Source organism: Anopheles arabiensis, chromosome 2, assembly GCF_016920715.1.
Source record: "Anopheles arabiensis isolate DONGOLA chromosome 2, AaraD3, whole genome shotgun sequence".
Lineage (NCBI taxonomy): Eukaryota > Metazoa > Arthropoda > Insecta > Diptera > Culicidae > Anopheles > Anopheles arabiensis.
Window position 1 is genome coordinate 67,158,599 of NC_053517.1, and position 13,414 is coordinate 67,172,012.

The window sequence follows — 13,414 nt, forward strand, 5'->3', positions numbered from 1 at the left end:
AGGCACAGCTTCAAAACATTTGAATTTGTAGATTTAAACGAGTAAAAACTGTTTTAATTTTGATAACATATTTTTGGAAGAATTTTAAGGGCTTTTCTGACCAGCAAATCAAAAGATAGAACGAAAATACATTTCACGAAACGTGTGCAAAAGTATAGACTATTACCTAAGCGCAGTTGTTGTGGCCCATACTGTCCCAGTGTTTTGACATTTCACAGTTTGTTTACATATGCCCATTTTGCCCCAGGGCTATGCTCATTTTACCCCGCGTGTCAAAATAGCTTCTCGTAAAACATCAACTCTTATTTTACATTATGTTCATGTTTTTAAGTTGTTTTCATTCTATGCGGCAATTTTACTCCATAGATAAATGGTGGAGGCATACAATAATGAAAGAAAAATAGTGTTTTGTGGCATATTCAAAGGAATAATCAATAATCTGCTTAACATGCCCATTTTGACCCGATTTCCTCTACTTCCCGCCGTATCCGTATTGTTCACATGCTGGCTCGTACTCACTCGCTCGGGTTCTCTTGAAACCGGTTCTGGACCGTTGTTCCAATAAAATACTGTGTTGTGTGTTCCGTGGCACGTAATACTCTTCAAAAACGATTTGCAAAGATTTAGGCAATATCCCGGTTTTGGGCAAATTAAGCAAAGACGCTCCGATTAACACTTTAAGCGCCGTGTCATATAAATTCGCATGACCGTAGCAATAGACGATGCGCATTCTCAGATTGCGCATATATTTATCTGTCGAACGGATCGGTTTGATATATTTATCTGTCAAAAAATATTTATATATCTCGGACATAAAATCTTGAAAATTTATGCGCAATCTTGGCGCAATCTGAAATTGTATGGAAATGACGTTTATAGCGCAGGGTTGGCTACACGAAATGACATATGTTTTGATAAAACGAATATATGCGCAATCTGAGATTGCACATCGTGTATTAATACGGTGACGGTTTTGCTCACCGTTCAGCTTTGCATCTGACGCTCAGTGAATCTCTTGAGAACGAATGAGGTAGGAAAGAGAGAAAGAGAACGACATGTGCTACGCCGCTTATCGCAATCAAATAAAAGAGTGATAACAATCGCACGAGAAACTGTCGCTCTCATCGCTCTCTTGCCATGCGCTACGTGCTCACTCAAAAACTGTGACGTCAGGCTGGCGGTCAAAGTGTTAACACTTCGACCGCCAGCCTGACGTCACAGTTTTTGAGTGAGCACACCAAGTAGCAGAGCCGAAGTTGTTGAGAGATTTTGCTGTGTGCTTTTCTCTCTTTAGATTTTGGACGGCAAACCGCCGCCCGTGCAGAGGTGTGTGCGTGTGACGAAAAATTATGGATGAAATACGGGGGAAGCGGGGTTTGAAGTCTTTCGTTCGTCACACACACATGCATTTACCAGCGGATATCGCTTTTGTTTCATTGCGATAAGCGGCGTAGCACATGTCGTTCTCTTTCTCTCTTTCCTACCTCATTCGTTCTCAAGAGATTCACTGAGCCTCAGATGCAAAGCTGAACGGTGAGCAAAACCAACATGCGAATTTATATGACACGGCGCTTAAAGTGTTAAATAAAATGTTCTCGATCCTTTCCATGCAGTTGCATCAACTCAGAGCATTCAAACGTTTCATGGGCAACCTTACACAATTCACACACAACTACACTGCACACGCTTGTAGCCGATTTGATCTCATAGGTGTAACGCCACTTGAGCTGGGCCCTCGCTAAACAAAACGTCCCCTTTGCCCCGCTGCAACATTTCTTTGACACCTTTCTAGAACCGACACTCTTTCATTTGAGAAGCACAAGGTTATATCATAACACGGAAGTTCGTTTGTTGGGACACTCGCTTCCCATACCCAAATAACAAAATCGACATGCTTTCTCGTTCTACCCAATAGATTGGTAAACTTGAGAGAGTGAGAAAGTATGTTGATTTTGTCGCTTGGGTAGCTTTTCCGTTTCAATATCTAACGCATTCGCTATCAAATGTATCACCATCGTACACGACAGACAGGTAAACTCCGGTTAGACCGGTTAGGCCGCAAATACACGACGCGCGTTTCCGCGCCCGCGGAAACGCGTATAACAATCCAGCCATAGAAATGAAATGTCATTCGAACGCGCTACCGCGGAAACGCAGAGATACGGAACTGTTATACGCGTTTGAACGCGCCCGCGGAAACGCGCGTCGTCTATTTGCGGCCTTAGATGTTCAGCTACAGCTCTGAAGCTTGTTCTGTTTCTAACTGGGATGTACTGGGAATGTCTATCACGGCGCCTTGTTCTGCTAGTGTGGAACGTATCAAACTCATCTCGTGAGGTGCTGTGAGGAGTTTACTGTTGGTAACAGATTCGTGTACCCAAACTGCTGTGTTTTGGATGAATTCTATGAGGTGAATCATGCCGTTGATGTTAAATATGGGCTCTTGATAGCTTCAATGTCAGTAGAATGCGGATGTTTTCTCTTAATTATCTAGTCTTTGGAGTTGGTGAGGATTGCAAACGTTTGTTAAACTGCTCTCATTGATTCTAAATTGGAGGTCGTTGCCGTCAACCAGCTTGTTCATTGTTGCGTTAATCAGACGCAAATATTCAGCGCCCTGGACTGCCAGTTATCCACTTCCACGGTTGACCAATGAGTTCGATGCTTCAGCTAAGTCAATGTTTTGGTACTATTTGTATAAAGTTCGAGTACAATTGTTTAATCTTCACACGATTTAGTTCATTAAATGTAATTGTTAGTTGTTTCGCATATCCACAGATGGGTTATTAGAGTGTTAATATATTTTCATGTTCCGGAATGTATTCTACATGATTTGGTTTTGACAAAACAATAATGGTTGCCTATTTAAATACGTAATTTCTATTTCTTGGCCGTAGCTTTTCATTTTAAGTAATGCTAATGTTGGTAGGGTTAGCGATGATTGCTTTTTTCCTTTCTTTTTATGATTACTTTAGTTATTGGTTACTTCCGTAATGACAATAAAATGATGATTTTGATCGTTAAATTTGTTTTTGTTGTTCTCGGCTGTTATGTCTATTGGTACTGCCCTATTGTTATTGATATTCATACATGTTTTCGCATTGAATCTGGGATATTATGTTTTTTTACACCTTTCTTTACGTAGACTGCCTTCTCTGTCTCTATTTCTGATGGGTTTGCCTTATTGTCATTGTATCTTTACATGTCTCTATGGGTGTTTTGTTTTTTTTTTAAAGATACTTTATTGTAAGCGTTCTTCATCTCTTATGTTGAAATGTGAAAATGGTTTTATTCTGTTGTATTCAATCAGTTGAATAATATTTCGTTAGCGGCGAACCCAATAGCGGAGTGTGCAGTTATCGTTGTATAAGGCTGTTACTATGTTCACTAACTCTGGTGAACTAAAATCTCCGAATGTTTGTTTGTTTGTATTGATCAGTTCTTTAATGGTACTGTGCGTTTGCTCTACTTGGCCATTGGATTCGGAAGAGAAAGTTTGTAGCTGAAGGCTTCTTCTAAATGTAGTTTCTAAATCACAAATTATTTTTCGTGGTGAGCTAAATACGCTAGTGTATTTTGATACGGCGTTTCGGATGTCTGTAGGATTTCTTGATGGTATCTGAAGAAATTTGAAAAAAGCGCATAATTGTGTTTATCAATTCCATGATTGTGTTGTTCGATTTTCGTTAGCTCTTGTATCCTGAACCTCAACGGAGTAAGACGCCTATCTGAAGCTCATCCGAAGCCCCTGTGCTAGTGTTAGGGAACCGTATAATTTCCTTAAAGTGGTTCCGGTATGCCACGAAGGATCGAAAGCACGGTTCGTGTACGTGTACGTGTGGATTGCTGGAAGGTTGCTGGTAGCTGGTAGCTGGTAACCTTTCAGCAGCGGGAACGGGCTGTGTTTCCGCATCCCTGCGGAACGCTACCAACAATCGACAGTACGGTTTTTTTTTATTGTAAAAATAAATAAAAGTAAAGTTGTTAGCAGCACGGCTCGTCTTCTTGTTAAAGAAGCGAATGAGCTAGACCTCAAAGTCTTTTTATATAAAAATAAAAAAAGAAAGAAAGAAAAGTCTTTTTGTTCGGATAGATGGGAGGCTTGTCCTCGCCCCTTTTAGGTTGCGATTGGTAGCGCCGTGGCTTCCAGATTTTTGGCTAACGGTTAGCGGTTTATTTTAGCATTACATTCATTATCTGATATACGCTATAGTACGGTACCGAGCACAATTGCGTATCTCGAGTATCACACGTACAGCGGACTCCTATGAAAACAATAGTTTACACTACCGGCTTCGAGGGTTGAAATATATCGGCACAGAGGTTTGCATTAATGTTTTAGAGTTTGCCTCTAATATTAATTTAACTGTTTTATACGATTCTTACTGAAATTAACACAGAGTTTTTAGATTTAGAATATATTTTTTTTAATTGAATCAAACCGGAAGTTCGTTTTTAATTTTACTTTCGAATCTTGGAGCTCGAATTGGTCAGTAAACTGTTATATCGCTTAGGTCCGTCAAATTGTCAAACTCGCCTCGTGGCCCACTGTCAAGCTGTCAAGCTGTCGTGTTGTCATAAAAAATGAGGCGTCCTTTTGTGAAGGTTAGTTTTAATATATATCTGTCGCGAGGTATTATTATAATTAAAAATACATTATAAGTGTAATAATTATAGATGATTATTAATTCGTGTTTTAATGTATATTCCATACAGGTAGCTCGCAACAAACGATCGACAGCACGGTTCTTGTACGTGTTCGGATTGCTGGAATGCGCATCTTTGACTCTATTTTGTGTTAGAACAAAGTTTCCATGTTGGCTAAAGAGGCTGTTCTATAAACTTTTCGAATGAGAAGGATTATTTCGATTGGATCCAATATTGCACTTTGTTTGTTGTTATGGAACTCTTTAAAAAACTGGGTAATTGAATCTAAGGCCGCAAATACACGACGCGCGTTTCCGCACCCGCGGAAACGCGTATAACAATCCAGCCATAGAAATGAAATGTCATTCGAACGCGCTACCGCGGAAACGCAGAGATACGGAACTGTTATACGCGTTTGAACGCGCCCGCGGAAACGCGCGTCGTGTATTTGCGGCCTTAGATTTTCCACGTGACTTTAAACCGATTCAACCAAACCGCGCAAACCCACATAACTTTCCTCATTCACTTTTTTCAAATTCATACAGGGTTTTCGAGGATTATATAGACTTGTTCAGCGAGTTGTAGATTCGTTCAGGCATATAATAGACTCTTTCAGGGAGATATAGAATTGTTCGGATGTAGGTGTAGACATGTTCAGCGATTCTGTAGAGCTGTCATTTGTTTTGTTTACACACTGTGCCGCAGGGTTCAATTTTTCATTCTTAAAAGTCCTAAAAGTAGCTAATAATCATTCTCCAAGCTAATAATACATAATACATAATACATAAATTAGTTGAAAAAAGCATATTTTTTCGAAAACCGTTTGTTTACCTTCTGATGAGAATGATCCAACTTGCAGTCCAAGGGGTACGAAAGTGACAGCTCTACAGTACTTATAAACTAATCGCCCGAGCCGAAAGCTCAAAGCTCAACGAAGCAATCTTCGTGTTTCGATAAACACGATTAAATTACAGGGCTTCCGTGCCTGTGTCTCAACATCCTCCCCCCCCTGACGCAAGTCAACAATCAAAACAAAATAAGGAAGTAAATTACATGTGCTCTCGCTATTCTACAGTGAAAATACAAAAATCATTTCGTTATGTGTGCAGCAATACTAGGGGAAGGTAGGTAAAGACGGACACGTTAAGGGAAATGGTAAAAATCTAGGGATATATAAGTGCAACTATCTTGAAAATGTGCATATATTATCTTACACTCATGTTTTATGAGGAAATGTGTTGAAACTTTTAAGTTTCCATCGATTTTTGCGTATTTTTCATAAATGAAAAACATGGTTTTTTTCGTGCGGTTTTGAAATGTTCGGGTAAGACGGACACCTGATATGGGAAAGATGGACACCATGAAGGATAAGATGGACACCTGTAGAAAACGTTGGAAAGTGAAGAGTTTTACAGTATTTTAACAAATTCTATCGCTTTCCACGTCCTGGTACGTTTATAAACCAATTTTTGGCCTATTGCAACGGCGATTCATTCAGCCGTGGTTTTAGAAATCGTAAGCACCGCTTCTAATATATCGTAGAATGCAGAATCTAAAGCATTATTGAAATATCGCGCACTTACAGCTGACGTTGCTCCAGCTTACAGAACAACAGTCTAGAACTGCCTTTAAGGAAATTACTACGCGAAAAGACCATGACCCCAGTAATTTTTGAGGGACTTGTTAATAGTTTAATCAATTTTCCACCATGTCAAAATTCAACATTTGATGTTTGTAATCCCATAGAATGTCTCATCTATTCCTGAACAATGTCGTATCAATGCACCATCTTTTTATTGTTTAAAGTTGTCCAAGTCGTGACAAGATATTGGATTTCGTGAAGCGCCTCATCAGCGTCGAGCGTGTAATAGCATAACGAATGGCTACTATTTTGACCGGTGTTTCATTTCTCGATTATTTAAATACTTTCTCTAGTTACTGATTGATTTATAGCACCGGAATAGCCTTATTTAAGGTATTTGAAGAAATATATTCATCACCAATTGATATAAGAAGTAAAAAAATCAATAAATTTGGTGTCCATCTTTCCCTACAACAAAGTGTCCGTTTTTCCCGTTTTGGTGTCAGAATGTTTAAACCACCAGAAAACAATATTTTGTATTGCTTTTATCCTCGTTCTTTCGCCAGTTTTTTCATTAATGATCACGACAACCCATTCATGAAATAAAACTTCCGGAAATATAAACAATACAAGTTGTAGTGCTTAAGATCTGCAGTAGTCAAATTAGATTCACAAGGGTACGTACGATTGAAAATTTGTTTTGTTCGTGGATTTAACCAATTTTATATATATTATGCCAAAAATGTTCTCAAATGTGTTGTTCAATTTTAAGTGAGGATGCTGCATTTTAGATTTTTTCGAAAATTACCATTTTGATGCATTTATGAGAAGTGTCCATCTTACCCGTAGTGTCCGTCTTTACCTACCTTCCCCTACTCATGCCAGCTTACTGTCGCAGGCGTGCGCATGGCTGAAGCGCTCAAGTGGCAAGCGGGTTAGAGGAATTGATTAGAGGAACCGATCCTCGGGATGAAACGTTTAGCGCGTAAGTTGTTGTCGTACCGTTCGAATAACCGTGTTGCATTTTTGTAGGCATCGAATGAAACAAACACCTCCGCTGGAAGCGCTGCACCATCAGTTGCAAATCGCAGAATATGCTCGTGAGCAGCTGAGTAAATTTGGTCTCGCGGACTACATCGTAAGAAGTGCCGTCGAGAGCAATGATCGCTGACGAAGCTTCAGGCTGGCTTTCAGGAGGCAGAACTGGATGCTTTGCTTCGTAGGGAGGCAGATAACGTCGAAGGTGATTTCCGATGCTTATGACTTCTTGTTGTGATACCATGTATGCTGCCCATGGCATGGCAACTGCTGGCAAATCGTCTGTCAATCGGTCGCCAATCAGCAAATCAACATGCAGCTCGAAAGAGGGGACAATCTTCGCACGCACCGTTTTTCGCTCCGGGGTAGAAAGTTGTACCACGCCAATCAGAATGATGCTGACTACACTCGGTTTGATTCTTAACCTATGAGAGAATCGATTTTTCATCAGGTTAGGCTGGGATGCAACATCCAACAGTGTAGGATGCACAATAGCATGTACATCGCTAGTGTCCGCAACCGCAGTTAGAGACATAACTTTTTTGGGAGTTTGTCTTAGAACTGTACTGTCGCTTCTTTGTGTGCTTGCCGTGTGATCATCAGTGTTGTGTGTGTGTGTGACACCGGAGCATTTTGCGCAGCTGGCTTGATCGCAGTGGAAAATGAACCGATGCTGTATGTGCAACACGCGGGAACATTTTGCGCAGCTGACGTCGGTGCAGTGGAAAATGTACCAGTGTTTTGTGCTTTCCACGCAGGAGCATTTGGCGCAGCTGGCGTTGGTGCAGTGGCAAATGTGCTGGTGGAGTGCGGTGTGTATGTGAGTGTGTGTTTTGCGGGTTTATGTTGGTAACTTGTTTCTTTTCCGCAAGGTGTCGCTGTGGCTCTGTTTGTATTAGTGTAGCTACCACATAATTTGGGAAGCGCGATGGTGGGCAGCTGTAACCCTCCTAAAGGCTTGATGCTTGTGATTTGCGGAGTGTTTGCATTTAGTTGAATGCATCGTTTTGCCTTACGTGTTACGTGCACGAAACAGCGATTATCGCGAGAATCCGTAAAATGAAGAAACCAGTTCCGTCGTTATCCTGGTCACGGCACCAATGTTTCGTCGCGAATAGTTTTCGGATAAAGTTTCCTTTTCTTTCTTTGGTTTTTGCTGCTAATAATTACCGAAGCCGTTGTAAGAAATTGCTGGTGATGAAGAGAGGGAAAAAGCCTTTTCGCCCTCTATTTATTAATTGAAGATCGATAGAGATGTGTACATGAACGGGCACGGATGTGATCCGATCCGCAGTTCAAATCTGCACGATTCGCGTAGCTGCTCGAACACTAGGTTTTGAACGCGTAAAATCCCAACTCGAATCTGGAAAATTTATAATGGGTGACAAGACAGCTTGGTGTGCACTTCACTTTCGTAATTTTTTATGATTTCACCATAATGTTTGTTGTGTTCTTCTAAAGCACTATCTGCCTTCTTCCCAAACACAGCACCGTGGTCAGCGCCTTTCACTCTTCCTTCCTGGAGTTCGAGACGTCCTAGGCGTTCGAGTCAAGATGACGCGATTTTTACCGATATCCAGAGGACAAAGGGTCAATATCCGAAGTTCGAAGGACCAATGTGATATCTCAGCAGATATTTCTAATGCAATGAACACGGTAAAACTCATGTACGCACAACCTTTATTGTTGCGACTTAACTCCTTCGCGTTTTTCATCCGACTGGCCTACTCCACCCCAACGGAACAAAAGTAGAAAGCTTGGAGCAAAATAATCGTTTTCCTCTATACCGCGCTTTCTTGCACTCATGCGCGAGCGCTCGAGTATATTATCTCAGAACTGAGTATTCGCAGTGAGAATTTATGTGTTAATGTGCAGCAAAATTCGTCTCTGTATCTCACTCCCCTACACCCACACACCCACATACACTCTCCGCGCTGATACACTAAATTATTGGATGTTTTATTATTTAAGCCTATTCAAGATGAGGAAAAAGTTATCGAATTAATCAATTTGGTGAAAACTTATCCGTGCATCTGGTTAGATACTGATCGCCAGTATAAAAATAATGAAATAAGACATCGAGCCTGGCAAGAGATAGCACCCGTGCTGGAGAAGGATCCGCAGTGCGTTCATGCTAAATGGAGGAATTTAATGAATTCCTACCGGCGGACGAAAAAGGAGATCGCTTTGAGTCAGACAGCTGGTTCCCGTGAGTAAATTTTGCTGTTTTATTACTTCATATTTGTTAAGATCGTTTCTATTGCATAAATATTCAGGTTCCAGCGAGCTATTGAAGGAGGCTTGGTATGCCTACGAGCATATGTCGTTTCTACATGAAACGACAACCCCGCGTCGTACAATGAATACTGTGAGTAGACAGTGTTTATGTATCGTTTTGTGGAGGAATAAATTAATATAGCGTTTCTGTTCTCATGTCAGGCAAATCATGAAGAAATTTCTCGGGAACCTGTTGTTATCTCGACCGCTCCTGCAACCGCCGCTTCATGCAGTTCAACTGCCACAACAACAGCCACGACAACTGCCACAACATCCTCCACTGGCTCCTCTAGTGGCATGCTAGAGGGTCGCACAGCGTCCAAAGGACGCAAAAGGAAGTTTATTGAAACGACTCGATCGAGTCAGATTAGCGAATGCTTTGAAGCATTGCTAATACTGCTACTGCTACTGCACCCTGTTCAAAAGCCAGGGCTCTTGGCAACTTTGTAGAGGCACAAGACATCTTCGTAGAAAAACATCAAGAGTTCTGTGCTCAACTGATTGGGTTCATATCGACGGTCATGAATGATCAAATTGATCAAATTAATGCGGACTAACATGCCTCTAAGTGCTAAGATAGTTAAAGTGTTTGTTGAAATTTATGAATTTTATGAATTACTGAATTGAGCATTGTAATTATTTTCAATGAACTGTGAAAATCCGAAATTCCTGTTTATTTAAAAAAATAATAACTTCCTCGTATCGTTCATAATAATAATGAAATTTATTTCCTTACATTTCATGTTTGCATCGGTTTAACTAAGCATAACGATAGGAACTTTTTTAGTTTCAGTTATTCTTCTTTTTTTTCAGATTTTTTGCACACATTGGGCCTGATCGCCAACAAAAGTCGATAAAATTTATCCAATCGTTTAATATGCTCGAATCCACAGGTTGAATTTATTTGCCACCGGTGGATAATTTCTCCACTGGTGGATAACTCTTTCCGATTCGAGTAGCCATTGGTTTTGCCTTGCTGTCAATCACACTTTTGTTTACATTTAGAGGTGTTGTTTTGCAAATGAAGTAAACAGTAAATTTGGCTTATTTACGGACCATCAAGAGAAAAATCAAAACCAGAAGTGGCCTTAGACAGTACCGACTGTAGGCCTGTTCAAACAATCCGGGAAAAGTGTAAAACAGGTTGTTGGCTGAACAAGTCTAGATAAAATAAAATAGTATGAAGAAGAGGACGAGGTTTGAATCCTTTCTGAACTAGCCGCCTTCGCTGACCCTTGTCCTGTGCAATGTTCCATGTGCGCCCATCAACTCCAACCACCGCGAATGTTGGATCCGTGAACGTCCGTATTTGACGCTCTCGTGCAAAAATATATTGAAACAACGCGGTACAATTATTCCTTGCAATAAGGAGTGTCGGAAACCGCTCATGGTCTCCCGCCCTCGCCATTATCCTGGCCTTAATGGATGACGCATCCAAGTCATTTGGTCATTTAAATTTAAACCTACTGCACCCCCTCCACAATGGCGGATTTAACGGTAAGCGGAATGAGTGGCCGCGGGAGTCCCCGTCGATGTAAAATCCAGCATATATGGTGTGTACATAAGTCGCATCGCGGGCCTTCGTGAATAATGAAGGCTCCATGGACGAAAGGACTCAAAGACTACAGGGGGCTCATATATCAGGGATCCCAACCAACATCCCCCACCACCTCCAAAAAAAATTAAAGTGTATTTGATTCAAAGTCAAGTGATGAAAACCATTCCCTCCCCCTCTCCCCCGCTCAACACCTGGGTCGTTTGTTTCCATACGTTTAACATGGCCTGTCGAATGAAGCCTGGCAAAGCTTGATACGCCAATGAGGTCGCCGTCCATTTCGTATAGCTCGTCATTATATCGGCTCCTCTATTGTGCTTTCACACTTACGATGATGATTTCGTCAGATTTGATAAAAATAAAATAACTACGTTAAAATTGTAATCTATGTGGTTCAGTACAGATGCTATTCAAGTGTACATATTGATTTAAATGGATGAACAAAAAAAATCATTTGGTGACGCGTTTATCACGAGGCGTGGAACTTAGCGATGTGTGAGGCAATCCGAACATTCCCGGACTGTATCCATCCCTGAGCGACTCCGAGTTTTTGGGAATAGTGCGGAAGGTACAAGCCATAAGGACATAACGTAAGATTGGAGAACAGAGAAATATTGACATAAAAGGATTTTTTTTGTTGGTTTTTCATTTCTTAGCTTGAACCATAAAAATTAGATACCTGTTATAAACCTAAATTTATGTGTTTTGACTGTTTGTAAAAAACAGGTAAATTTATATTTTCTAAAAAAATAATATTTTAGTTAAATCGAGCGATAAAACATCTCAAATAACTCAAACAGCGATAAAATATCATTTTTTGCGAGCTGTACATGGTTTTTAACATTATTTATAGATACATACATGGTTTTTAACATTATTTAGTTTTCCACTGTCATATCAACTGGGGTGGAGCAGTACATAAAGCTATCCGACTGAAATGGTTTTAAACCATTTCAGTTTTATTTTCAACTGCATATCCCACTGCTAGACTATTTAACCACGTTGCTATGGCGGCAAACACCATTCCACTCCACTGTCAAACCGATCGGTTAGCGAAGATTCTGATTGAGAAAACGCAATTGGATCACATTGGAATTTTGCTAACCGATCGACTAAATTATCCACTCCGTTATCGACTTTCGTTCCCGATCAGGCCCATTGGGTGGGATCGCCAATGGAAGTCGTCAAAATAAACGACGGTTAAAACAGACGACTCTGCTCGATTGCAATGTTCATCGTCAACTTAACAATCGTAGTAGGCTAAGAGTCGTTTGTTTTCCAGTTACATTGAGGTGTGTTTAGTGTGCATTTGTGTTTTTATGAATGTGTTTTTATGGGTTAGCATATTCAAAACGAACAACATGCACGTCATGGGTTCAAGCCCCGAATGGACCGTGCCTCCATACGTAGTCCTTTCTCCATACGGACTATTCTGCAATGGTTAAAAAATATGTCGCTGAAAGACAAGCCCACTAGTGCTAGAGGCAGGACTTGACCAGCGACAGTTATTGTGCCAAAGAAGAAGAGGAAGGAGAAGAAGAAACGATTGTTGAATGAAATGTTGTAACCGTTACGCAACCAAGAATCTGTAGCCTTATTGCCCACTTTCTTTATTCGGAGTTACAACTACTGCGCGGTCTTGACCTGTTGCAAGAGTGTCCAAAACTAAAAACACCAGACTCCATTTTGACCTATCATCTTAAACCTAAGGCGGAGAAAGAAGCCTCTCCGAAGTCGGTGACTCGAGAATTAAGACTAAATATGTAATTTTCACGCTATGATCCTGCGCGATCGCTTAGTCTTGACCCGCCATACATCGCCGGGAACATCTACCAGCGACCTGGAGTCATTCGGATCGATCCGAAAGGCTCAATGGGTACAATATAGCATAAGCGACTCCGAAGTTGGGTCGAGCCAAGGCCAGGTAGGTTCAAGGCCAGACCTGAACTCGCTGTACCAACCTGATTTCGATACCGACCTTACGCTCAAGCTGCATCCCTGGGTCGGAATCGAATCCGATAGACTCCAGGTCGCTGTTAGACGTTTCCGGCGATGTATGACGGATCCGACTTTGGGTTGCGTCGTGAAATGAATCGTTTGACTCAGTACTAGTACACAGTACTTATACACAGCATGCCCAAAAACTATTTTTATAGCTGTGGTAGTTAAAGTCCTCGTTGATACTTACTAAATTATTTAGCCGGCGCTACTTCCGCCAAACGGTCTTGGCCTGCCTCAGGAGTGTCCGAAATCGCTCGCGGTCTCGCATTTTCCTTTGCCAATCCGTTATCACAGTTTTAATGGCGGACGCCTCC